Raw genomic sequence first — 26,744 nt, forward strand, 5'->3', positions numbered from 1 at the left:
TGGTTCTGCCATGAAGTTGAAAGTGTTAGTCACTGGATTCCTGGCGTGGAGAGTGGATAGCCTAGAGCGTAGCCTGTAAATTAGCAAGGGGAAAATGATCAGCCGTGGCCAGTTGTGAGACGATTCTCCAGGAGGCAGAGAGATATACAGAAGACACCAGTCACATACACAATGGCTGTCACAGAGCTGGTTACACGGGGAGAAGCAGTGCTCAGAGATGGTCTTCAGGATAGCCATGGTCAGTTGCAAGGTCTTCAAGAATGAAGGTGAAGTTTCACATACTCTTGCTTGCCTGCAAAGCTTGCTCTGCCTGATGTCTTCTGAAGCTCCTTCTATCTACCTATAGCGATTCTTACATGTCTAGCTTGAAAGAGTTAATTTCTAGATGAAGTTTTCCATGAAAAATCATACTTTAACACAATTTCCTGTCTTGCTCTTGGAAATTTGTTTACATTCTACCTTTGCAATCTTACTAAACAATTTTAGCACTTGGTAGGTAGAGGAAGAAGGATGCTGAGTTCAAGACCAGCCTGGACTACATTGATAATATCTTGTCCTCAAAACCAGACAACCAACCAACCAAACAACCAACCAACCAACAAAACAAGTACACAGATACAAACATCACACACACACACACACACACACACACACACACATAAAACTTGGAAATGAAGAATGGTTAAATCAAGGATAATTGATTTATTAATGCATATTATTTATTTGCTGATTTGTTTTTGCTTCAGAACTGAATGCATGGAAAAAACTTCAGATGATTCTTAATTGAATGGAAACATATTTATGTAGCTCCTCCTCTCAGGTACACAGGATGATCAGAACTGTGATGATCGGGTTGGAAGGATTGAGGTTGGGGAAACAGTGATTCCTTATACACCTGCCACCTTGCCTACAAGCTAGTAGGGCTTTTCAAATGTCATTTTTGTTGCCTTTAAGTCACTCCTCGTTGCTGAGTATCTGAGAAAATGTGTTCAGCTATATTTGACTAGTAACCTAATCAGATCGCATGGAAATTGAGAATTCTTCCCAGTGTACTTCTTATTTCCAGAGTCAAGAAGTGAACTGAAATTTTCTAGGTGCCTAATTTGAAAGAGGATACATATAGAATATTTGAATTCATTATTAGAAATGTGAATGTTTTAGAATCGAAGAAACAGCAGAACCAACTCAGGGCTGTTTAATATTTCATGCGTGTTTTCTTATTTTATTTCAGAGTGGATAATTTTGCAATGTCAAAGAAAACACTTTCATAAATGAAAGGAAAGTGAAATGTGACACACTCTAATCTCTAAATTCATTCAAGCAAGAGTCCTTTTGTTTTCTTAATTCTAGTTGCCAAGTATTTTAGAAACAATTTGGCATAAGAGGATGAGAGAGGTTTAAAAATCTAGATATATTTTTAGTGTAAGAATTATCTAGTGCCTCTTCTCCTAAGAATAAAAAGATCAAACATAAAGTCTTAGTATTATTATGCTACTTCTACGTCTATCTAATAATCAGATTTACAAATCGGTGTCTTGTGGCTTTAGACGCTACTCTTTTTTTTTTTTAAGTCTTTTTTTTTTAAATATTTATTTTTTTATTATGTAGACAATATTCTGTCTGTATGCCTGAAGGCCAGAAGAGGGCGCCAGACCTCCTTGCAGATGGTTGTGAGCCACCATGTGGTTGCTGGGAATTGAACTCAGGACCTTTGGAAGAGCAGGCAATGCTCTTAACCACTGAGCCATCTCTCCAGCCCCTAGACGCTACTCTTATAGAGCAATGTCCCAGCTGTTGCTCGAGAAGAAACTTGAGACATGGCTTTGCTGAAAATGTCTTGTTTGACTTGGCATGAATGTATTTACCTTATTAACCTTGGCCTTTCTTATCTGCAGCCACTGTTATTTACCAAATAGGTCTTCTAAGCCAGATTTCAATTCTGGAAGACTATCGGCAGGGCAGAAGTTGTGTTATACATTGTCCCTGTGTGCCGACCACTTCCTTTGGGCATGGTTCTCTACCAGCGTATGTGAGAGACAGAGTGACCACGAGATGCTCCAGCGACATATCATCTAATGAAAGAGTAAATAGTTGTATGTCTAGAGTTGAGTAGCCTGTGTGTGGAGTGAATGACTTTATACGCACTGTTTCCTTTCCTGGCCAGCAATCAGGACTCGTGGGGCATGTGCCATTTCATCTAACAGCCCCTCCTCCTGGCATATGGCCAGTTCTTCCTCCTGACACAAACCTGAGCCAGTGGCCTTAAAGCTTCCTAGGGGAATATTTCCATAAACTGGGTTGCGAATCTTTCACTCTTAGCTTCATTCGGTAATATTTCTACACATTTCTTTCTCCTCCACAGTGCCAAAGATCTTAATGTAATCAACTCCTCCAACTCATGAGGGCTAATTTCATATTCATACACTGAAGCACTATGACTCGACCCACTGAGTGCTCTCTGTGAGAAAGTGGTAGAAATGGGATTTGAACTCGGGTCTCACTTTAGATTCTGCATTCTTAATATGGAGACTATTACTTGCTAGTGATCCCCACTGGTAACAATTATAAAAATATAAAGAAGAATTTATTAAAATTTCATAATTTATAAATAAAAGCCATGTGAGATAATAGACTAGTAAAATTTATTAGAGAGTTCAGCAAGTTTACCAGAGAGGTATAAAAATAGGACATTTTCAATAGTGAATTATCATTGGCTAGTATAATACATTTAGTGAAACAAATCATACAGCCCCCCACAACAGGGACACCTTCTCAACAACAAATTGTGGTTTACTTGAGGGCGGAATAGACGACTCAGATTAAGAAAACCTACCTTGATTTTCTTAGTAATGAAAAAACAAACCAAACAAAAAAACCCTAGTATCAAGTGACAAGGAGAGCAAGAATGAATGCAGTCTTCAAAACTGGAGAACTCTGCATAATAAGTATAGCAAATGTTGAATTTAGTGCAGAAATGTAAAAAATACTCTTGGGATGTGATGAGTAGAACATCAGTTCGCCCTTAAAAGGAGCGCTGACGACAATGAGAACAGGAACGTGAGATAGAACGCTTACGGTGAGCGTGTTGTGGCTTGAGCATGCGCAGGGGAGGAAGCGCAGGGAGGAAGGGTGGCAACTGGCCACTTAGAAGGATCACTCTGCATCAGTGTCTGGTTCGGATCCTTAAGGAAGCTGTTAGCGAATCGTAGTCTGTGTTCATAGCAGGGCAGCAACGTTCCAGTCATAGCAGTGATGGTGTAAGACACTTCATTCTAAGACGTAAAACAGAAAACTAAAAGTCTGCTAATAATCACCTTTTTATATGCAGTCAATCTTGTGGAATTGCAAGCCAACCACCATAATTCTGGGTTATTAGGTCAAGCTGCATCTATCTTAGAACTGAAGTTAGTGTGGGCAAACTGGTATAATGCTCACATATTCGTGGTAGTGTATGTGGCGGGGGGGGGGGTGTTGCCCCAAAACGTATCGTTAAACCCAAAGTTTGCCTCATTGTGCAAATCTAGACTGCATTTGCAATCTGTGTATTTTCTCTTCAGGAAAATTATGGCGATAAGACCAAATTCCTGGACTGTTAAATCTGATATTCTGAAGAAAGAAAAAATATAGCTGGATTGAATACATGCTGTGATTGCCAACTGTGACCTCATACATGGCACTTAGATGCTGAATTAGAATCACCTCCACTATAATTTCCTTATTGCAAAGATAAAAGGTCAAAGGTCATGGAGCCAATGGAAGTCTGAACCAAGATTTGCATTCATGTTTCTTGACTTCCCGTCTACTTCATAGTTCTGTAAAAGTTTGGGAGAATCCAGATTTCATCAAGAATTCCCCAGCTTCAGTGTGATATGAACTATTATTGTTTTAGTAATTCAATGGGAGTGTGATAGCATGCATGAGAATGTACTAGAAGATGGTAAAGCCTCCACCATTGTTCACACAGCACATCCAAAGGCAGAGAGATTCTGCATCCTAGAAAAGAATTCTTGGCATACCATCAAACGTCAGGCATGTGCTGAGTGCTGTTCACCTAGAAAGCTGTGTTCTGCGCCAATAGGGAGATGATTTTATATGTTCTGTTCAGCCTGGTATATGTACTCGTAAGAGCGTGCTATAGCTTTTATTGTTTTGTTACTGTGAGAAACAGTGGAGGGAAAAAGTAAAAATTGACTTTGGCTCACAGTTTAGGCTAAAGTCCATGGTTGGATGGCTGTAGCGTTTCTCAGCCTGTGGTGAAGCAGTTCATGACAGAAACGAGTAGAAGATTGGAGCTCTTCTCATCATGGTGGTCAGGAGGCAGAGAGCATAAAATAATAGAAGGGACCAAATGATCTCTCCAAGACGTTCCTTCAGTCACCTACTTCCCCCAACTAGGACCAGCTTCCAAATTCTACCACCTCCACACAATGTATTCAAATACCGATATCAATTGAATAATATAATAATTATTATTATTATTGGATAATAATAATTATTATTATCCAGGGCCTCCAAGATCCAAATACTGCTCCCAAACTCCACCTGCAAACAGCATTTGCACTAGGAAGCACACCCGGATGACATGGCCTTTTAGGATATTTCAAGTCCTAAGTTATAGAAAAGCCTTTTTAGCCATCTTTCCTCCCAACCTGTGTGTTAAAGAACCTACTGTCAGTATTAGCCATGTAGGATTGTCACCTTCCTTATGTAGGGATTGTCCCGATACAAGAAGCGAGTTATCCACGTGCACCTTCTATATCCTTCAGTTCCCTCCTCAACCAAACAGTTCAAAACAAAACCGAAAGCACGACCCTCGAAAGAAACCTGGCATCGTAAAAAACAAAACTGTAACCACCTCTAACATCCTGTGACCAGCACTGGCGGGGCCGAGCCTCAGAGTGTAGCAAACTTGATTTCAAGAGGAACGAGTCAGTATTTGCTGGCCACTAGAAAACGCATTTTCTTTACAATGAATCTGAGGATCACAGAAGTGATAGAAAACAGAAAGGAAAAGCCAAAAATAATTAAGAAGGTAAAAGTACCCATTCTTAGTAGTGGTTGAATGCATGCTACTGTACCGGAGTAACAGTTGGTCTGTTGATAACTAGCTAATGAGACCCATGGAGAAAAGACGCAATTATGAGTTAAGTCTCCTGTCATGGGGGCTAGTGCCTGACTGGCTCTCCCCCAGATAACCACACACAACCCTATAAAGGACAAAGCAATGACAATTGACTGTATGGACACTGTCTGCTGTCCAGGTCAGGGATTGGAAAACCGGCAGCCACATTCACTGCACAGGAGCTCAGTAGTCTACTATGCCAACTGGCAAATAAACCCAGTTAATAGCAACAGCCTGGCTCCTCGCAGTCCAGCAAGCTGTGGCTTGCAATTATTAGATGCTTAGTTCCTTTGTCAGGGAGGGACTCAGCAAGTAAAGCCTTAGACATAATATTCCTGGGACCACTCCAGGAATCTGAAGCTACTCTGTTGATTCAGAAGTACAATGTAAACCACTCTGTACATTGCACAAAAGACAAGTATTCAGAATGAGTTGTGCCTGAGGTCTCATCAACAAGAATAATTAAAGCATAGAAGAATGGCATCCAGTCTTGGTGAGACTGTTCATAGACTGAAGGATCACCAAGGGATTTTGTGGTCAAAAGTACATCAGCGTTTAATAAAAGAACCGCTTTGTCCTAGATGGCTTTATTTGATCGTGTTAGTTCTGAGAACTGCGGTAACCCTGCTGCTGTGCTGCTGCGGGAGGCAATAGAAATATTTGCATCCGGGTATTTGCTAGAAGGCACTGTGCTGTGTCATTAAGCTGTCATGCCTTTTGACGGGACATTATCAGCAGGTAACAGCGAGTGCACGTCATTGCAACTCTCATGCGATACTTCCCGGGACAAACAGTGAGGTGTGTCTTCTGGGGCAGCCAAGAGTGATCACGCTGAGATTGCTATCGCTGGGCTGCTATAAATACAGCACACACATTAACACTTAAACAATCATCTCTGGTGGCAGAACTGGAAAATTGCTTAGTGATGATTTGCCGATTTTTATAATGAAGAATAAATTTTATATGGATCTTTTTATATAAATTCCAAAAGCGGGGGCCTGCATTTAAAATGCATACCTGGGAACCTCTTGTGTTTAATACATTTCTGTGAACTGGAGGGAGGTAGTTTAACAGCAAATCCCAAAAATTCAGGAAACAGCTTTCTATGGCTATTTCTACAGTTTGAAGCAGCATGCGTGTATAACAGTTATATAAAGATAATATGCAAAGGAAGGAAGGTGGTCAGAAGTGACCACTGTTAGAGTAAAGCCTAACTAGATCATTTTAACAAGACGTGGCTTGGCCTGTGCGGTGGAAAGAAAAAATCATATTCTCTAGGAGTTAAGAGCATAGCGCTTCCTTCCGCTGTCTCTTTCCACCAGCACGGCGGGATTCCTCTCATTCTGTAGTCTTGTTCTACTGCTGTGGTCCTTATGTTGTCTGAAACTTACCTTCAACTCTCCATCTTTGGGAACCTCCCTATTGCTGCCCCTCCTCTTCGGCTGTGAGGCTTTGCCCACCTCCTGATGGCATTTGAGAGCCTTTTCGAGAGTTTTGAAATCCTATCTAGAGGTGTGTCATCTCGGTAGACCATTGTCATCTTAGGTACAAACTTGCTTGTCCTATTAGATCTGATACTGAGTTCTCATCAGAGTCAACCCATCACCCTTCACATTTAAAGAAACAAATCCAGAAATAAAACCACAGTGCAAACACAATAATGGTTTCACGTGCTCTTTGTGTGCCCGCTTGTTGTATGGAGCTTACACGCATGACCTGAATTGCACAGCCCTTGTGTGAGGTAGGTATTAGCGCCTTCCCTATTCCACCAATGAAAACAGTGAATTAACTCATCCGGTGGTATTGCTAGATAGTGGCTAAGTCAGGTTTCAAACCCACGTCTGTCTGCAGGCGAGTCCTGTACTGAGCCTCCACCAGTGTTTCCTAGACCGTCCGCTGTGATGACAGCCACTGACCCCACAGTGTCTGACATAGCATGCCAGCATTTCCACACTTGAGATGCAGTTGGCTCCAGGAAGGGGAAGTGGTTTTCTGGTTCCCTTCTATTTGACTTCATTTATTCTCAGAAGGTCACATGGGGTTTGTGGCTATTGGGTTCGACAGCACAGCTTGTATACTTTCAAGATGTGGCTCACTAGGAACTGGAAAACCAGACACAGGAAAGGTATTAAGAGAAAGTAAGCATTGTTCACCATTTCTAGAGTTTTTCCAACAGGAAAACCAAAGCATCTTAACTGGTTACTTTCTTAGGAGAGATGGTGTTCAGTTAAATTCATTTCTCATTCCCTTGATTGAGACAGTGTTGGGTTTCCAAAGTACTCCATGACAGGGACATGGCTTCCCCCGCCAAGCATCGCCAGACTAAGTACCTTTATGGAAAAAAACAATATATTTCATAGTTGTCTGATGAATGTTAAATCAGAATATCCAAACCTCCTCTAACACTTTTAAATATCTTGCTATTTATTGCTTTCTCACATGTAATGCTTGAGTGTGTAGATGCATTTAAACGGAGATTTTAGACTTCAAAAGATTACACAGTGTTCTCCAGTTCCTTTCTTAGAATAGAAGCAGGTCTTTGTTTTCTATATATTTTCTCCTATTTTCACAATATTTAATTACCTAGTCCTATCCTGACATCTTATGCCCATGTCGCCCCAATCCAAGCCCGACCTGTAGATGAGAAGGGAAGAGTGCAGCCATATAGCATGCTTTCTAACCTTCTTCTGGTTCTAATTGACTTCAGCTAGAGATTTGGGGGATGGCAGAGGACTAAGGGGCTGAATTTCTCCCAGGTGGGGGTGGATTCTTTGTTAGGGGTGGGCTCTCCTTAACAGCCATAGCTCAGTGTTACAATGAGTGGCTGGTAGCCTCTCAGCTCTCAGTTCCTTTTCTTAGTCCTGCAATTGGTCATCAAATCGAATTACTTTGGTTTCTTGGGGTGATGGTTAGTTTTTGTCACCTCAGCAAAAGCCGGATCATCTGGAAAGAAGGAACCTCTGTTGAGAAAAACGCCCCACTGGCCTCCTCATAGGGGCATCTTCATGATTGATGGGGAAGAGCTCAGTCCACTGTGGGTGGCCCTACCCCTGGCCAGGAGGTGGTGGAAAAAATCCGGCTGACTGAACCACAGAGAAGAGTCCAGTCAGTAGCTTTTCTCCACAGCCTCTGTTCAGTTCCTGCCTTAAGTTTCCTGCCCTGACTTTGCTTCATGGTGTATATAAACTGAGAGCTGAAATAAACCCTCGCCAATCTAAGTTGGTTTTTTTGGTCATGGTCTTTGTCACAGCAGTAGGAACCACAGTAGGAAGCCAGGGGAAATACGGGAGGTTTTGCCGAGAAACACTGAAGGCAAAACCACTATCCTGACTGCTGAGGAAGTGGGATAATTTGTATTAGACAGCTGTGGGCATTGTCAGAGTAGTCTAGAGAACAAGAGGTGTAAACAGTAGGAATTTGTTTCTTCCCATTCTGGAGCCTGGGAATTTTAGGAACAAGAAGTCAGCTGGTTTGTTTCCTAGTCATGTTTTTTCCTGCCTCTGGCTATCATCTTACCATGTCCTTACATTGTAGGGGGTGGAAGGAGAGCAAAAGGGACAGGAGAGGGGCATAAGAGAAGAAGAGGGAGCGACTAGCACCCATGAGAGGTTGACACTCTAACAGGGATGTGCTTGAGCGGTGATGTTATGCTGCCGTGCCCTCACCTTCCTGGCGTTTAGTCTTCCGGACCAGAGATGAGGTCTTGGAGTGAGCTGCTGGTGTTACAGGCTAAATAGGAGAGTTTTCCTATCTGTGAGTCAGCCACAGAGCCAATATCCAAACCCTCTTACAAACTTGCCTGAAGGTTTTGGGCAACACAGTGTTTCTTCTTTTAATTTGTAATTTTTACTACCTAGTGATGATCAGAGTTTATCTAAGGTAATAGTCATGCTATAAACACGATGTCCCTCCTATCAATAGTCCTTCTGGAATGTGCCCAAGGTGTTGTATAATTATTTTAAAAGATAGAAATTATTATTTAACTCTTTTGAAAAGCATGAAATGCTGTACTTTCAAACAGCAAAATTGGGGTAGCCCATTTTAAACTTTTCTAACAGTGTAACCAAGCCCCCAAAGCAGATATACTTTATAAATGTCATTATATATACTATGTTTTAATTGCCTGAGTGGAGAATCCTAGAACAGGTGCATACCACGATCATCATCTTGCTTAGATTTAGTAATTGAATACAAAGCCCACAGGTGTTTTTTGACATCTTATTTGCTTTGAGGTATTATAAGAGTTACAGTCAACATGGGCATCAGTTATAGCCTGGGACATTTTGAAGACTTTAGGGAAGATTTATAAAACCAAACAAAACAATTCAGACCGATTTTTGAATTTTCTCCACACAAGTCTTGTCTTTAACAGAATGATTAGCTCTATAGCTAGCCGTAATTTTGAGGAAAAGGGGGTCAGTCAGTGTGTGATTTTATGTCTTTAAGCCCTGCCTTTTGCTCCTGCAGAGTCCATGCCGACACATGGCCCTCTGGCTCTTTGAAGCAGTGGCTCTTCGTGGTCCACGCTGGTGAGTTCCTTTAGAGCACACAACCCCTGTCAGCAGATAACCAGCCTACAGGAGGTCAAGTAAGCAAAAATTTAAAATTGTATCATGTGACATAACACTGTACCAAACAATAAATAGGGCATGGTTATGAGATACAGTTGTTTACACTTGAGGTTTAAGAAAAGGAGCCTGTTGGTGTAAAAAGAGATGCCAGAGTTTAGAGATGTGGGAGACGACAGGGAATATGCCACATAATAGAGGTGGCTGCTTTCTTTTACCTGGAGTCAGATTGGAAATCTTTTAGGCTATTTAATTTAAAATATCTCTGGACAGACCAATCAGCCCTGTTTTGTGGGTGGGTAGAAGCCTTGGGATGTGATGGACGTGACTGGCCCCAGCAGATCTTCCCTTCCAAAAACAGGTGACCAGTGAGATTTGACCTGTGAAGAGTGCTGTCCCAATTCCGGCACCCGTGTTGAACGAATTCTTCACCTCACTTTCTGCTCTGTTATTAGGAATGGCATGCTTCAGGTTATGCATGAAAGTAGTTCTGCTAGCCACCGCTCCATGGAGTGCTTAATGCAAGCAGATTAGAAAATGGCAGATTAGACATTGGCTTATCTAATTGTTTGATGAGTAATTGCAATTTTTTGAAACTATTTGAGAACAATGCCTGGCCAAGTTCACGTGTAGAGCTAAATAAAAACATTAAAGGTAAAATAATATAAATACAAGCTCTGTATTCTTCTTGAGAAATGCATATATTTCATTTTTATGCTCAGTTGTAATTTCTGTGTCACCTTCGGACAAGAGTCTATAAAGTGTGGTCAGTTCAAGATTGACAGTACAGGAGGCAAGGGGACGGGTTTGTTGAAGTTAGCTTGATTTGAAAAATAATCAGGCTAGCTAAAAGACAAAACAATTATATTTTTATAATATATTATAAGGGGGAAACTCACAAAACAGGAACGAGATGTCTAAGCTCATCTGTGCTGTGAGGGAAACACAGAGAAAGAGGTCACCTGGGCCACCCCATTTTTCTCAGGGTCCCAGAAAGCTACACCCTAACTTGGTCACACCTCTTAAAATAATTGGCTGTCAAAGATTCCCCATCACGGGTTATAGAAGTGGAGGTCTTTGAAAGAATCAGTAGAAAGGAAAGGTGATTTTTTTTTCTTGCTTGCTCATTTTCGCTGCTGAAAAATTATAAAGGTAAAAAATTTGAAAGAAAATGTGTGAAGAACCTGCCCTAGGCAATAATTAACTGTAAACAAATCAACTTAGTACCTTCCCAGGCTTCCTTGAAAGGCTCTCTTACCTAGAAATCTTGTTACAAATTCCCTGAACCCAAAAATCAATTTATGCTTAGTGTTTTGTTTTAGTCACACACATTTCAGGGACTGCTGTAGTAGGGCTCAAGGAAGAGGCAGGTTGGCATCCTGGATACTGTAGCTGTAGAACTTGTTACATTTTTATCAAAAACACTGTAGCTCTGAATTACTTTGTCACTACGGGATATCAATAGAAATAAGTAATCATCATAGGGTTTTTAAATTCCATTGTGATAAACTATGGTGGATGGGTTTTCTTTGATCCAAACTGCACCTGAAGGATGCAAGCAAGTTAAAGAGGACATGCCCTGCCCCATAATAACTAACACAATAACAAACAAGTCTTCTGAAAACATAAGAAAAGTGTCACCTGCTTCCCGAATTTATTTTTTTCAATCCCGCTCGGTTCCCCGAATAACTTCATTCTGGTTTCCTTTGTTTGAACGCTTGTGAACAGGACATTGGACTGGCTGTAAGATGGTGACCAAGGTCAACTTTTCAAACAATGTGAAGGAAGGCTGAAAATTTAGGCTGGGTAGAATTAGGGGCCTCAGGATTCTCTTTCAATTTGCATCGAAAATGCAGGCAGTCAAGTAAAATGTGTTCTATAGTAATCCTTGCTCTTAACTGTGGTAAAGCCCCAAGGATGCCCAACTTGAACAGGATTTGCCACCAATGAAGCATTTATTTTTAACACACAGTAGAGCAGTGTCGTAGGCCCTCTTGGGTCCATGGGGGTCGTGCAAAGATGGGGGCAGACCATCAAAGTCTAAAAAAATTGAAGCAAACTTTATTTCAGAAACCAGAGTCCAGGAAAAATAAAAAATAAATAAAATAAGAAATCTCCATGGAGGCACAAAAAGCTTATCAGCTAGCTGAGCCCACAGCCAGAGATGGATTTTGTAAGGAAGGCTGTGTCAAAGGCCCGTTTCTGAACCCACCTTCTTAGGTGTACTAAGCGTTAGGTCTGAACAAAGGAATTTTTACAATCTCGAGGAAAAACTCAGACACAGATTGCCTTACTTTACAATCAGAGTTTTTCAGTTAAACTAGTGTTTGTACTTAATCTGTTGTCTTTCTTGGTACTTCCAGGGGTTGTTTACTGAAGCCCTGTGTTCTCCCCTTTGACGCTGCCAGTTTCATATAGCAAGGAAAATGTGTAACCCAGAGGTCATATATTTATCTCCTAAAAGTTAGCTCAGCTCATATCTGTTGTTAATGAAGGATGGCCCGGGGTGTAGGCTCTCAGTTTGCAGAGAGATGCTTCGGCCTTATTAATAGAGCTATGGGTTGTAAAGCGGAGTAACCCACTGTTAATGGTTAATCCTCAAGCTGCTGAGAAAGCCGCTGACAGTCTGCTCTCATTCTCCTAGGCTTACAGCTTTATATTTCTTTATTTCTACGTTCTTATTTCTGCAAACTATATTTTTATATTCTTATTCTTGGACACTTCAGGCCCAACAGTAAAGAATCCTGGGCTGCAGTAACAGCCCAGTCTCGCCTGTAGTAACAGCCCAGTCTCGCCTGTAGTAACAGCCCAGTCTCGCCTGCAGTAACAGCCCAGTCTCGCCTGCAGTAACAGCCCAGTCTCGCCTGCAGTAATAGCCCAGTCTTGCCTGTAGTAACAGCCCAGTCTCGCCTGTAGTGATAGCCCAGTCTCGCCTGTAGTAATAGCCCAGTCTTGCTTGTAGTAATAGCCCAGTCTCGCCTGCAGTAACAGCCCAGTCTTGCCTGTAGTAACAGCCCAGTCTCGCCTGTAGTAATAGCCCAGTCTTGCTTGTAGTAATAGCCCAGTCTAGCCTGCAGTAATAGCCCAGTCTCGCCTGTAGTGCTTTTCACGCTATATAACTTCTTACACTCTGAAAATAAATGTTTGTATAAAGGAGAATTTCTGTCTGTGGTGTGTTGATCCGGTCTCTCCTCAGTGCGCTTTCGCTCCAAGCCTTCTCCTGTGTTTCAGTGAGGACCACAGCCTACAGGCTCTGGTGACCCTAAAACCTGTGTTAAACCCTATTTGGTGAAAGCTTTTTATTCTATTTCTCATCATCTTCCTGGTTTTCAAAATACTGTGTGTTCACTATCGTCAAAGTGATACCTATAAGTAAGTGTGAAATAGAAGACTTATAGCCAGTTATGCAATGGCTAAGAGATAATTTATTACAAGATTCATTCTAGAGTTAGTTCTACATGGTCTATGTAAGAAAACCATTTGTTTTGTGGCTTTGTGTGCTTACCAGAAAATTACGGCATTTCCTTGTGATACTACAGAAGTAAATATTACCTTAATGTACATAGTAACACAATTTAAAATGTGTTAAAAATCTATAGTTAACTTCCTTAATTTGGGTAGATATTGAAAATACTCAATGTGCGCATTTCTTTTGTGTGGGACTCTGTGTAGACTTTTAACATTTATTAGAAATACTTCTTTGGGGGTTGGCTGTATTACTCAGCCTTCTCCAGAGAAGCAGAACCAAATGAATATGTTATTACAGAAGATGACTTATTGCCTAACTCAGAGGATCCCAGAGGCTGAAAAGCCCCACAGCGAATGCTTGCAGGATGGAGAGCAACTCTTCCCAGACTGAATAAGGTGGAAGCCTCAGAATGGCAGAAGGGCCAAGGGAAGCCCCAGTCTAAGTAGGACCAGAGGCTTGGCTGTCCCTAGAGACGGGTTCACTCGTGCAAGTCTGTGGTCAATAACTAAAGAACCCGGAGTCTCATGTCCTTAGACAACAGCGATGAACAAGGGTGCTTGCCCAGAAACGGGAGCGTGAGCAAAGACTACTTTCCTACTTCTGCTTTCGTGTTCCATTTTTTCCCATGGTCTTTCCCATCCCTGGGGAATCCTATCTGCCCAGCTCCTTCACGTGGGAAACAGTCTTCTCAAAATCCCCTTCACAGATACTCCTAGAAGTGAAAATTACCAGTTTTCTAAGCATCTTCTCAATTCAGCCAAGCTGACAACCAAATTAACTGGCACAGATGTCTTAATATATTATAGGTGCTCACTAAATAGTCCAGAAAATATGTGAAAATTGACTTTCATCATTATCTGTGCGTCTTCCTAACGTCACCACTTCACCATCGCATGAACTGTTCTGGTTCCACAAAGATGGCACTGGTTAATGCCAAATGCTAAATATCTTTCTGGAAACCATACAAAGGACAAGGAGACCAGACCTGGTGGCAGGAGCTGGGAGACATCCACAAATAATTCTATAGCAAAACTTTAGGAGCATGGAAGACACTGTGAACTGCCAACCGTAGCATCTGTAGGCCAAGCAGTTGAGGTAGCAAACCTAGTGTGGGAACCTCTCCTAAGACAGCAAGAAAGGATGGGAACGTGGAGGAAACACACTGATACCCATGAACCACCATCAGAGGAGGATCCAAAAAACAACATGCCCTGCTGAGGGACAGGTATACCCAAGCGGAAAGCCTTGCTGGAAGAAACAGAGAAAGACGCTTGCATTCTATGCAGATCTCTGAGAGCTCATCTTTGAACAAACAAGAAAAGGGAAGGAAATGGTATGTTTCTTGGTAGCATCTTCTTACGCTGAAGCTGGGGTTGACAGAATTGGTACCCAAGTGCTCGTGAACTTCACCACAGTTAAGCAGGCAGATTCAGGCCTTGTCTGCATTGCTTCCTTTGTCCTGTGGAAACTTAGCATGCTGTCGCCAGTTCTGACCCACGAGGCAGTTATCAGCTTCACCCTCTTCTCTTCGCCTGTGACTGACTCCTTACAGTGCAACCTGCTTGGCTGTCTGTACTGGGAAACAGTCGGTCAGCTCTGCAGCTCTTCCCAGAACCGACTTGCCCGTTTCCTCTTATTTTCCAGTTCACAATCTCTGGATTTCCTGGTAATTTGTTTCTTATGTAAATACTCCCATGTTTAAAAACGACATCATTTTGTTCTTTTTTGCTTTTCTGATGTCTCTTGGGACTTCTACACTGGGCCACAGATTATTTAAACCTGTGGCGCTTCATTTTCAAGCAATTGAAAATTTCTTGTATCATTGTTTTTTTTTGCAACTTTTCACAGATAAAATTTCTGTCAATTTAATTTTGTGATGACTTACTTGATGGTCCAACATATGCTGAATTTTGGCAGTGTTGAGCATTATGGAAACTGCCACTGTTGATGAGCCGTGTCATTATTAAGAGCTGCACCATTGTCGAGTACAATGCACCAAACAAATCAGTGGGACTAACCTTAGGAATTCTTCTTGGACCCACAACACAGGTGCTAAAATTCCCTTTTATTGTTTGCTTTTAAAAGTGATGCTAGAACGAGTGGTGCAATTGTCTGTTTCTCCTTTCTGCATTAAAGCTGTGATTTTTAGGACATATACTATGCATTATGTTGTCTTCCTTGATATGCTGACATTCTCAAGCCAATGAAATGTTATACCGTCTCCTATTAAGGCTATTGGAGTTAATGTTGGCTCATATTAATATTATGTTAGGTAGCTCAGCTTATTTATTTATGAACATAAGTTCAAAACACGTTAGTAAATTAAAAAGAACCCAGTTGTTCATTGGAAGAATAATATATTACTACCAATTAAGGTTTTTCCTAGAAATCAAAGCTTATTAAATCTGAAAATAATTCATCATATCTTTGGAGTCAAAGGAAAATCATATGCAAATGTCCACAGTTGGAAAAATTCAGTTGAAAATAATTTAATCGTCTTTGCAGATATTTAAAAAAATAATCATAATTAAGGGCTGGCAAGATGACTCTGTAGGTAAGGATCCTGATGCATATATGTGAGGATGCATATTTTGATACCCAGCACCCATTTTAAGCTGGATTCAGTGGCCCACGTTGGTATTCTAGCACTGGGGTGTAGGCAAAACCAGGGGAATCCAGAGAACTCTTCAACTCCTTAGTCTTGCAGGATCAGTGAGCTCCAGTTTCAGAGAGCTAGGTAAAGAACCATCAGAGAAAACATTAGATGTTAATCTCTGGTCTCCATATGCACACAAACACGCTTGTATGTTCAGATGTATGCCTACATATACACAACCATATACACATGTATAGACACCATACAGATACATACACACACATACACACAATAACGATGACTCAACAAATTAGGTTATAAGCATTTTATTAACATGAAACACGTGTGCTTACACACACACACACACACACACACACACATATATAATATTAGCCCAAAGAGAATGTCATAACTAATGACAAAATTCTAGAAACAGTTCTGCTAGATGTACAAATAAGGTGGCTCTGCTCAGACCTGGAGTGTCCCTGTGATGCTGGATCAGTTTAACCAACAAAGCAGAAAGAAGAACTTGGACTCAAACACAAGCAAGCTGCAGTAAAGTTATTATATTTGATGAATTGCCACCTAGAAATCCCAGAAGTATCTCACTAGAAATTTCCAACTGTTAACTCACTTCCAGCTTCTAAAACAGGCATCAATCAAAACATAAGTCTGACTCACTGAAAAAATTTCCTTTGTTGGGAATAAGAAGAATCTGGAGAAACTGAAAATGAAAATGCTAAACTGGGGAGAGAGGGGATAGGTAGGAAATTTTTCTCTAATAGAAATCATGGAAATATGAATAGAGAAGGATGGGTACAAGGCCACTAGGTGTTCTAAACTTGCCTGCATTCTGCAGGGAGGTTTTAAGGATGAGCAAGAACTACTGGTAAGGATTGTATAACGACCCTGGGTGGAGCAGAATGCAGTTGACAGTCAAAATTTGGAAGGCAAATTTTTTATTTTTATTTTATTTTATTTTATTTTGTTTTTTTTCAAGGCAGGGTTTCTTTGTAGCTTTGGTGACTGTCCTGGAACTAGCTCTTGTAGACCAGGCTGGCCTCAAGCTCACATAGCTCCACCTGCCTCTGCCTGCTGAGTGCTGGAATTAAAGGCGTGCACCACCACCACCCGACGTTTTATTTAAATTTTTAATAAAACTTTCCTCTTTTCATTTTGCATACCAAACCCAGTTCCCACCTCCTCCCATTCTCTCTACCCCACCCCCACCCCATCCACTTCTCAGAGAGGGTAAGGCACATTGCTTTGAGGAAGGACCAAAGCCCTGCCTACAATATCGAGGGTGAGTAAGGTATCCCTCCAAAGAGAATCAGTTCCAAAAGGCCAGTATAAGCAGTAGGGATAAATTCTGGTGCCACTGTTCGTGGCTCCACCGTCTGTCCCCAGTCACACAACTGTCACCCACATTCAGAGGGACTAGTTTGAACCTGTGTTGTTTCCTTTCCTGTCCGGCTGGAGTTGGTGAGCTCCCATTAGCTCAGGTCAGCTGTTTCAGTGGGTGTCCTCATCATGGTCTTGACCTCTTTGCTCATATTCTCACTCTTCCCACTCTTCAACTGGACTTTGGGAGCTCAGTCCAGTGCTCCACTGTGGATCTCTGTCTCTGCTTTCATCAGTTGCTGGATGAAGGTTCTATGGTGACATGTAAGATAGTCAGCAATCTGACTACAGGGCAAGGCCAGTTTTGGCACCTTCTCCACTATTGCTTAGAGTGTTAGTTGGGGTCATCTTTGTGGATTCCTGGGAATTTTTCTAGTGCCAGGTTTCTTGCTAGCCCCATAATGGCTCCCTCAATCAAGATATCTCTTTCCTTGCTCTCCATCTCTGTCCTTCCCCCATCTCAATTATCCTGTTCCCTCAAGTTCTTCTTTTCCTTCCTTCTTCCCTCCTCTTTCCCTTCTATTCTCCTTTCTCCTCGCAACCCCATGCTCCCAATTTTGTCAAAAGATATTGTCTATTTCCCTGTCCCAGGGGGATCTATATATGTTTTTCTTAGAGTTCTCTGATGTGGGAGGGTCTTCTGTTTGTGTTGATTTCATTGGTTAATAAAGAAACTGCCTTGGCCCATTTGATAGGCCAGCCCTTAGGTGGGTGGAGTAGACAGAATAAAATGCTGGGAAGAAGGGAAGTGAGGTCAGATGCCATGGAGCCAGATGTGATGGAGCCAGCTGCCAGGTCAGACATGCTGAATCTTTCCCGGTAAGACACCACCTCATGGTGCTACACAGATTATTAGAAATGGGTTAAGCAAGATATGAGAGTTAGCTAAGAAGAGGCTAGATATAATGGGTCAGGCAGTGTTTATATAGATACAGTTTGTGTGTTGTTATTCTGGGGTTAAGCTAACCGTGTGGGAGCTGGACGGGACAAAAAGCAGGCCCGCTGCTCCTTCTAGTAATGGCGCCCAACGTGGGGCTTGAACCCATGACTCTGAGATTAAGAGTCTCATGCTCTACCCACTGAGCTAGCCAGGCAGGAGCCAGACGGGACAAAAAGCAGGCCCACTGCTCCTTCTACAGTTCTTGTTATTTAGCTTTTCTGGGGTTGTCGACTATAGACTCATTATCCTTTGCTTTAAAGCTAGTATCCTCTTATGAGTAAGTACATACCAAGCTCATATGTCTGAGTCAGGGTTGCCTCACAATGATTTTTTTGTGTAAATATACCACTTTTTTTTTAATCCATTCTTTGGTCGAGGGGCATCTTGGTTATTTCCAGGTTCTGGCTATTACAAATAATACTGCTATGAACATAGTTAAACAAATGTCCTTGTAGTATGATTGAGCATCATTTGGGTATATGCCCAAGAGTGGTATTTCTGGCTCTCAAGGTAGGTTGATTCCCATTTTTTCTGAGAAATCACCAAACTGATTTTCAGAGTATTTGTAAGTTTGAATTTCTACCAGCAGTGGAGGAGTGTTCCCCTTACTCCACATCTTCTCCAGCATATGCTGTCATTGATGTTTTTGAGCTTAGCCATTCTGACAGATATGAGTTGGTATCTCAGAGTTGCTTTGATTTGAATTTCCCTGATGGTTAAGGATGTTGAACATATCCTTAAGTGCTTTTTTTTGGCCATTTAAGGTGCTTCCATTGAGAATTCTCTGTTTAAATCTGTACTCCATTTTTAAATGGATTATTTGATATTTTGATGTCTAATTTCTTAAGTTCTTTATATATTTTAGAAATCAGTCCTTTGTCTGATGTAGGGTTGGTGAAGATATTTTCCCATTCAATAGGCTGTCTTTCTGTCTTTTCGACTGTGCTTCCTGCTTTACAGAAGCTTCTCAGTTTCAGGAGGTCCCATTTAATTATTGTTGCTCTCAGTGCCTGTGCTACTGGTGTTATATTTAGGAAGTGGTCTCTTGTACCCAAGTATTGAAGGCTACTTCCTACTTTCTCTTCTGTCAGGTTCAGTGTAGGTGGATTTATATTGAGGTCTTTAATCTATTTGGACTTGAGTTTTGTTCATGGGGATAGATATGGATCTATTTGCATTCTTCTACATGTTGACATCCAGTAGTGCCAACAATTTATTGAATATGCTTTCCTTTTTTTTCCATTGTATGATTTTAACTTCTTTGTGAAAACTTCACTGTTCATGGGTGAGTGAATTAATATTGGGGTCTTCAATTCAATTCTATTGGTCTACCTGTCTGTTTTTATGCCAATACCAGGCTGTTTTTATTACTGAAGCTCTATAATAGAGCTTGATGTCAGGGATGGTGATGCCTGCGGAAGTTCCTTTATTGTACAGGATTTTTTTTTTTTTTTTTTTGCTATCCTGGGTTTTTCGTTTTCCATATGAAGCTGAGTAGTGTTCTTTCAAGGTCTGTGAAGAATTGTCTTGGAATTTTGGTGGGGGTTGCATTATATCTATAGATTGCTTTTGGTAGAATTGCCATTTTTATTATGTTGATCCTATCTGTCCAAGAGCATGGGGAATTTTTCCATTTTCTCATATTTTCTTCAATTTCTTTCTTTGAAGACTTAAGATTCTTTTCAAACAGGTCTTTTGCACCTTTGCATGGTGTTACCCCCAGACATTTTCTGTTAATTGTGACTGTTGTAAAGGGTGATGTTTCTCTGATTTATTTTTCAGCTTCTTTACCATTTGTATATAGGAGGGCTATTGATTTTTTTTGAGTTGATCTTGTATCCTGCCACATTACTGAGGGTATTTATCAGCTGTAGGAGTTCCATGGTAGAGTTTTTGGGGTCACTTTTGTATACTATCATATCCTGCAAATAGAGAAAGTTTGACTTCTTTCTTTCCAAGTTGAATCCCCTTGATCTCCATTTGTTGTCTTATTAGTTTAGCTAAAACTTTAAGAACTATTTTGAATAGATATGGGGAGAGTTGACAGCCTTGTTTCTAATTTTAGTGGAGTTTCTTTCCCTTTAATTTGATATTGGCTATCAGCTTGCTGTATATTGCTTAGACATATGTTTAGATACATTCCTTGTTTCCCTGATCTCTCCAAGACCTTTATCATGAAGGAGTATTGGATTTTGTCGAATGCTTCTTCAGCATCTAATAAGATGATCATATGTTTTTTTTTATTTCAGTTTATTTATATGGTGGATTACATTGGCAGATTTTCTTTTGTATGTTGAACCATCCCTGCATCTCTGGGATGAAACCTACTTGGTCATGGTGAATGAATTTTCTAATGTGTTCTTGGATTCGGTTTGCCAATATTTTACTGAGTATTTTGCAACAATGTACATGAGTAAGATTGGTTTGTAATTCTCTTTCTTGGTTGAGGCTTTATGTAGGTTCAGTATCAGGAAAACTGTAGTCTCATAAAAAGAGTTTGGTAATGTTCCTTCTCTTTCTATTATGTGGAACAATTTAAGGAGTATAGGTTAGCTTTTCTTTGAAGTTCTTGTAGAATTTGGCATTGAAACCATCTGGCCATTTTCTTTGCTTATTTTTTTTTTGTTTTTGTTTTGATTGGGAGGCTTTTGATGACTGCTTCTATTTCCTTGCAGGTTATAGGTCTATATAAATTGTGCACCTGGTCTTCATTTTGGTATGTGGTACTTATCCAGAAATTTGTCTATTTTTTAACATTTTCCAATTTGGTGTAGTACAGATTTTTGTAGTATGACCTAGTGACTCTCTGGATTTCTTCAGTGCCCCCCTTTTCAATTCTGCTTTTGTTAATTTGGATGTTCTCTCTCTGCCTTTGATTAGTTGCATAAGGGTTTGTCTACCTGATGATTTTCTCAAAGAACCAGCTCTTTGTTGCATTGATTCTTTGTTTCTATTTTATTGATTTCAGCTCTCAATTTGATTATTTTCTGTCATCTACTCCTCCTGGGTGAGTCTGTTTCTTTTTGTTCTAGAGCTTTCAGGTATGCTGTTAAGTCACTAGTGTGAGCTTTCTCCACTTTCTTTATGTAGGCACTGAGTGCTATGAACATTCCTCTTAGCATTGCTTTCAAAGTATCCCATAGGTTTGGGCATGTTGTGCCTTAATTTTTGCTGAATTCTAGGAAGTCTTTAATTTCTATTTTTATTTCTTCCATGATCCAGGGTGATTCAACAGTTCACTGTTCAATTTCCACAAGATTGTAGGTTTTATGCAATTAGTATTATTGTTAAATTCTAACTTTAAACCATGGTGATCCAATAGGATACATGGGGTTACTCCAATTTTTTCTATCTGTTGAGGTTTGCTTTATTACCAAGTATTTGGTCAATTTTAGAGAAGGTTTTATGAGGTCCTGAGAAGAAGGTACATTCTTTTGTGTTTGGGTGGAATGTTCCGTGGATGTCTATTAAGTCCATTTGAGTCATGATATCTGTTAGTTCTCTTATATCTCTGTTAAGTTTATGTCTGGTTGACCTGTCCATTGTGGAGAGTGGGATGTTGAAGTCTTCTACTATTAGTGTGGGTTTTGATGTGCTGTTTAAGCTTTAGTAATATTTTTTTTTCATATGTGGGTGCTTTTGTATTTGGGGCAAAAAGATCTTCAGGATTGAGTCTTCATCTTGATGAATTTTTCCTGTGATGAGTATGAAGTGTCCCTCTCCATCTCTTCTGATTTATTTTAGTTTGAAGTCTATTTTGTTAGATATTAGGATAGCTACACCAGCTGCTTAGGTCCATTTGATTGGAAAAATCTTTTCCCAACCCTTTACTCTAAGGTAAGAGCTGGTTAATTGTTCCATGGATTGGCTAAGTGATTTCTCTAACCTCTATCCTGTTGCTTCAATATGCAGATTTAGAAAGATTCATAGAATCAGTTCAGTGCCAATGAGCTGCATTCTTTTCACCAAGTAGTTGATTTTAAGTTCCACTAAGTCTGCTTCCTCTTTATTATTTAATAATTCTTTTTCTATCTAAGAGTGTCTGTACCAGTGGATTCTCTTCTAAATGAACTTAGGAACACAGTGCAACGTCAATTTCACTTCCTCTATCAGCTCCTGTGTGTTAACTTGGCTTTCGATTTCATTTCTTAAGAAATAATTTGGGAAAATATAATATTATTGTAATGTGTAGTATTCCTATTCAAGGATTAAATCTGCACTTGAAATTATTTAACTGTCTATCTGTTTTCCAATCTGTTCTTGTTTTCTTTTTCTTACGGTTTTTCGAGACAGGGTTTCTCTGTAGTTTAGAAGCCTGTCTTGGAACTCACTCTGTAGATCAGGCTGGTCTCGAACTCAGAGAGATCCACCTACCTCCGCCTCCCAAGTGCTGGGATTAAAGCTGTGCACCACCACTACCCAACAGTAATACCAATCCAATAACAATACCAGTTGTCATAACCATTCTTAAGTACTGTATGATCTAGTGGCTATTGGGAGTTAGCTGTCTCTCCTATGGGTATGCTTTAGTGGCTACTGGGGAGTTAGCTATCTCTCCTACAGACAGCAAGTTATTAGTTTTCACTTATCACTGACCTTTTCCCAGACATATCATAGACGTTGATACTTTGATCTTTGTGGCACCTCTGGTCTTGGCTCAGTTTTGTTAATTGCATGGTCGTAGACGTCATGGCCTTTCCGTTTCCCCCCTTTAAATAGTGGTGACTGTATTTCCATAAACCTCTACGTGTTTAATCCTCACACAATTGAGTGGAGTGGATCGCAGGCCCTTAGATCCCCAGGTCTGCCACTTAGTTTTATATTAGAACCTCCCATATGCCTCTGGTCCTTTTATTTCCACTTGTGACATGGAACCTATCATCATATCTGCCTCACAGATGTCCTGGTGCGTGACAGATCCACAATCCTTACCCCAGCTTGCATGGCACTTAACTTGTAGCCTGATGCTTTGAAAGCCATCGTGCCTGAGTTATCATCAATTGAGATGGTGGCATGCTTATCTGCGGGACAACATAAAATGAGCAAAGAGTATGAACAAGTCAGCCTGGAAACCGCAGGAGCTCACTGTAAGGAGAGCATGTCTGTCCACCAGCAGTTTAACTCACCCCTGGTTATTTATTTATTTTTTTTTAATTCTCACAGTCTCCTTACTTTTAAAAAGGACACAATTTGTTCAGCCAGCATGATGAAGAAACAAGAACACCTCCTGCTTCTTAGGACTCGTTTATTCTGTTCGAGGAAGGAAGGGTGGAGTTGAATCAAACACAAGGTTTTTCGAATAACTTTGGCTTTTTTGTTAAATTCTCTCAGAGTGTTTGATAATGTGGGTGTGCTTACTTTTCTCTCGGTGCACAGAATGCATTGCTAGAACACTCTGGAGATTACTCCGCTGTGCATGGATATGAGAGAATGATCTTCTTCATTGCCATCAACCCCTGATGAGCTTACTTATTTAATCTCTCATTTTAGTTTGCTGGTACAGTAGGTTATTTTAATATTCTGTAATCTGGCATTGTTAACATTTTTATTATGGGCCATTAAGCTTTCTCTGCTGTCACAGTTAGTAAAGCTCACTTTACCAGGAATATAATTTGAGCTCTAAAAGGTTGTGGAGTGAACAATTTCTCTTTATTAATACACATTATATGGTTGTGTTTACACCTTTTTGTAATTTTATTAATGTGTTAAATGATTGTTTCTACATTAATGTCACATGAACCTAGCATTCCATGGCCACACTTTTCTTCAATGGAGGGTTCTTTAAGAGAAAGCACCGATGCTCTCCTGAGGCTAGCTGTCTCCCAGGCTCTCTGGCGTGCCAGGTTCAGCTTCTGTCAGGCTATCTTGCCATTGCTGCTCCAACACAAATGTTCCTCAACTACCTTTCAAGTTCCCTGTGAGTTTTGGCCGACATTTCTCTATTCTTTCCAGAAAGGAGGTCTCAGTGTGTTACTCCAACCTTCTTTCTGCCTGAGTTACTCCCCACTTGTTACACCGTCACACTGGTTGCTTCTGGACTGGGATGGCTCTCCTGTTGGTATTTCTGGATGCATAGTCCATAGTACCAGTGATCTTCAGACCACACCGTGTTGATGTCAGTTCAGGCAGGAGGAGTTAGTCTGTGCATGGTAGCTTCTGCTTTGTCTTGCTTTGCTGTCGCTCCCTCTTGGGAGAATACTAGAATGTATCACATTCTCCTCTTCTGTGGGACAGCCTCATGCTGAGCCTTTACTGGCAGGATTTCTTCTCTTTATATGGATAAACCGGATCTAGGCTAAATTTCATGTCCAAGGTTGAATCCTGAGGACCTACATAGTGATGACTATGTATACTAGAGATAACACTGGCTTAATTCTAAAGTGAGGCTGCCTGAATTCCCAGTCTGGTGCTGCTGTGAGCTGTGTAATCGTGCATTAAGATGTGTGCTGGCTGGATTAATGTCGACTTGACACAAGCTAGAGTCATCTGAGAGGTGAGACCCTTGGTTAAGAAAATGGTTCCGGCATAACAGGCTGTATATGCAAGCATGTAGGGCGTTTTCTTCATTAGCAATTGATAGAGGAGGACCCATCCTCCAGTAGGTGGTGCCACTCCTGTGCTGGTGGTCCTGGTAGGTTGAGCTAGTTATGGAGAGCAAGCCAGTAAGCAGCACCCCTCCACGGGCTCACATCAGCTCTTGTCTCCAGGTTCCTGGCCTGTTTGAGTTCCTGCCCTGACTTCCTTCAATGATGAACAATGATATGGAAGTGTAAGCTAAATAAACCCTTCCCCCCCCAAATTGCCTTATACTATTGCAGCAATAGTATAAAATAATCGGTAACTTCTTTATACCTCAGCTGTATTATATTTAAAATTATGGCATGCCCTCCTTTCAAAGTTGATGTAACATAAAAATTAGTAATAAGATAAAAATAAATGAGAATAGTGATGTCAGTAGTAAGCACTTGATCATCCTCAGCCATTGTTCATGCAGATTATAAGTAGAATATGGCAAGGTCATCCTCACATTCAAAGTAAAAGGGCACATGGGTACATATGTCTTCTTGTTGGAAACTAATGGGAAAGGAATTTGGAAATACAAATGCATAATTGAACGGGTCTCCAAAAGTTCATTTGAATTCAAGAATTGGCAGTATTACAATCATTACTTAACTGAGTGATGCTGACTAAACCCACCATCAGGAGTACACAGCAAAATCAAAGTATGAGCAAAATATGTCACAGGAATTCAACCACAAGATGCGCTCAACTCCAGCTGTGTGTCTTCCAGTGCCACGGTGATAAGGGAGAGCAGAGAAGGCTATCTAAGAGCAAAGAGGTCTCCAGGCAAGGACATTCTTGAGTGATGAATGGCTATTCTGTTAGCTTCAGGAGAAATGGGAGTTGCAAGAACAGGGTGTTGTAGCTGAAGAGATATTTTTTTTTAGATTTATTACATTTGAGATAGTAGTGGGTTATACAAATAGAAATACTCCAAAAGCCAAGAACTGACTAAGCCTTTTGGAAATAATGAGCTACTGTGTATTTTAGTATTTGTAGATGTGTGACTTGTGTTCTGATTCTAATTATTTATATAAATACATAATGTATACACATTAACATCTTTAATATATATTTGTACTTTGCTGGGGATCAGCCTCGACAAAAATACCACTTGCCATGGTAGAGGCGTGCGGACCGGAAATACAAGTAAAGAATACGAAGATGAGAAAATAATAAAACAGAAACCATAGAACAGTATCGAGAGGGAGTTCCAGTGAATACTGAAATCTCCTGCGTTTAACTTCCCATACGCTTTTAAACCCCAACACAAAAGGGGGAATAAAGCAACAAGAGACTTCTTTAACATGATACAAAGGGCAGCTTGCACAGTTAGTTGCTTTAACACGTTGAGACATCAAGTCATTAGCATTCTGTGTTGAGGCAGTGATGCCACCCTAGACCGAGTAACTTGAAGGGGCAGCCACTCCCCAGGTAACATCACATCATGAAAGAAGAAGCAGGTGTACACTGGCACATCCTGACCATCTCTCAGGATGCAATGGATCTACTTGTAGGAGCCATCTTAATGTCCAAAGAACCAAATGACCACATCCTGAGTCAAGTTATGTAGCTAGACTTGTTGTCAACAATTTCGAGCAACCTCCAAACTCTCTGACCATCAGACAAGGTGGAAATTGGCTCACACTTTTGGGCCTCCGCAGTACTTCTTCCCTACATTTTGAATTATGAGCATAATTTAAAATATATTACATATAACTTAAAGTAAAATTGTAATTTTAAAAGTAAAAATATAGTAATTTAGTACATATATTGATATCTTAAATAAGTATAATATATATTTAAAAATACAAATATATACAATGTTAAAAATAAAAGTATGTAATATTTCATTTCAAATGTAATAAAGTTATACATACATTAAGATATAATTTCATATGTGATTAAGAGATAAAAATGTGGAAGAAGCCAAATAATCTCGACTTGTTTGTCGTCATCTCCTGTATCTATTGCTGGAGGGCAGCTGCTTGGTGAGATGGTAGACATCTGGCTCTGGATTAGTCTCTACACAGAGGTGACTTTAAACATCAATTTATCAGTCGGCAGTGGTGGTGCATGTCTCTAAT

The 26,744-nt window shown here is 40.5% G+C and overlaps 1 protein-coding gene across 6 annotated transcripts in view; it reads left to right on the plus strand.

The window, feature by feature from the left end:
• The window catches only part of Il15 (interleukin 15), a 74,730-nt gene that overhangs the window by 11,638 nt on the left and 36,348 nt on the right, over positions 1 to 26,744 (plus strand). For 4 of the 6 annotated variants that reach the window (XM_057753864.1, XM_057753865.1, XM_057753860.1 and 1 more), the window contains one exon: positions 9,590 to 9,710. The exons of the other annotated variants lie outside the window; for them this stretch is intronic. The gene's annotated coding sequence lies outside the window, so the exon portion shown is untranslated. The remainder of the gene's footprint in view (positions 1 to 9,589; positions 9,711 to 26,744) is intronic. 6 annotated transcript variants of the gene reach the window in all.

The sequence above is a fragment of the Chionomys nivalis genome, chromosome 21 (assembly GCF_950005125.1).
Source record: "Chionomys nivalis chromosome 21, mChiNiv1.1, whole genome shotgun sequence".
Taxonomy (NCBI): domain Eukaryota; kingdom Metazoa; phylum Chordata; class Mammalia; order Rodentia; family Cricetidae; genus Chionomys; species Chionomys nivalis.